Here is a 1,440-nt window from a genome sequence, read left to right on the forward strand (position 1 = left end):
ACCTTGTTTATGCCACAGCCAGATAGCCCACCTACGGTGGAGTCTGACCTAGGCAAAGTCTATTGTCCCGCCATATCTGCTGTTTCCTTCAAGACACTGTTACCTGCTGAGAAGCTGAACCTGTTTTCCTGATGAAATCCTGACAAAACAATGAGATTCTGGTGTGGTGGGGGATGGGCTTCCCCCCTTTTAATTCCAGATTCAAAAAGTAAACTTTGGGCCTTGATCAGAAACTTTGTCTTGGTCTCATTCTTCTCTCATTGTCTCTCCCATACAGCCCCAGCTTTCCTCTCAGGAACCCAGTTCATGTAGCCGCCAGCGGCTATAACACAGAACCACAGTGGCCTGTCACTTTGCATAAAACAGTGTGTAGCTTGCCAATCTTGTTCCTCCAGTAGCCTCTCTTCACAAGGACGATGGAAAGATTGGCCAAGATGATGGCCCCTGAGATGGTAGTGGCAACCTCCTTGGAGCACTTAACACCAAGACCAATGTGACCATTGTAGTCCCCAATATCGACGAAAGCCTTAAACCTGGTCTGCTGGCCAGCCCGAGTCTGCTTCTGCACTGGCATGATTTTCAGAACCTCATCCTTTAGGGATGCACCCAGGAAGTCAATAATCTCAGATGCTTTAATGAGCAGGGAGAACAGGTAGATCTCCAAGGATTTGATCTTCATGTCCTTAACCAACCATTTTCAAAGTGAGTTCCCTGTCACTCAGATGTTTACTTCCAGGTCCTCGTTTGCAAACTACTTGCTGATACCCAGGAGCAGCAGTTCTCGACCAACCAATGGGTTGTGACCCATTTCAGGGGTCAAAGAACTGGTTCACAGGGGTTGTCTAAGACCATCCCGCATATCAGGTATTTATATTATGACTCAAAACACTAGCAAAATTAGTTATAAAGTACCAACAAAATGATTTTATGGTTGTAGGGGTGGGTCACCACAACATGAGGAAGTATGTTAAAACTTTACAGCATTAGGAAGTTTGCCCAAAAGGCTTGGGTACCCAGAAAGAAAACTGACAATAGATGGTAACGAAGTGAAGAAGAACAGACACACAAACACACATATAGTGAAGTTGGGATCCATCAGAGTTCTCTAACTGCTAACATTACCCCCACAATTTACAACTTGGTACAGCACAAGAGGAAATGGTTAGCTAGTCGCTACAGGAGGGCTCTGTAGATGAGTAGTCTGTGACTGTGTTAAAATACACATTTGTTCAAGACTTTATTCACTCAAGACTTCCTCTGATCCATACAACATCCTACTACATAGATACTTGCTCAGCCATGTTCATTTCTGTGTTAGTTACAATAGCTAGGAAATGGAAACAACCTAAAAGTCCTTCAACTGATAAATAGACAACAAAATTATGGTACATATACACTGTGGAATACTATTTCTGCTGTAGAGAACAATGAAGTCATAAA

The 1,440-nt window shown here is 43.5% G+C and overlaps 1 pseudogene; it reads right to left on the reverse strand.

Annotated features, from left to right (window-relative positions):
• Window positions 1–322: 322 nt before the first annotated feature.
• LOC110287512 lies at window positions 323–685 on the reverse strand (annotated as a pseudogene).
• Between the last annotated feature and the right edge of the window lie 755 nt (window positions 686–1,440).

This window comes from Mus caroli, chromosome X, assembly GCF_900094665.2.
Source record: "Mus caroli chromosome X, CAROLI_EIJ_v1.1, whole genome shotgun sequence".
Lineage (NCBI taxonomy): Eukaryota > Metazoa > Chordata > Mammalia > Rodentia > Muridae > Mus > Mus caroli.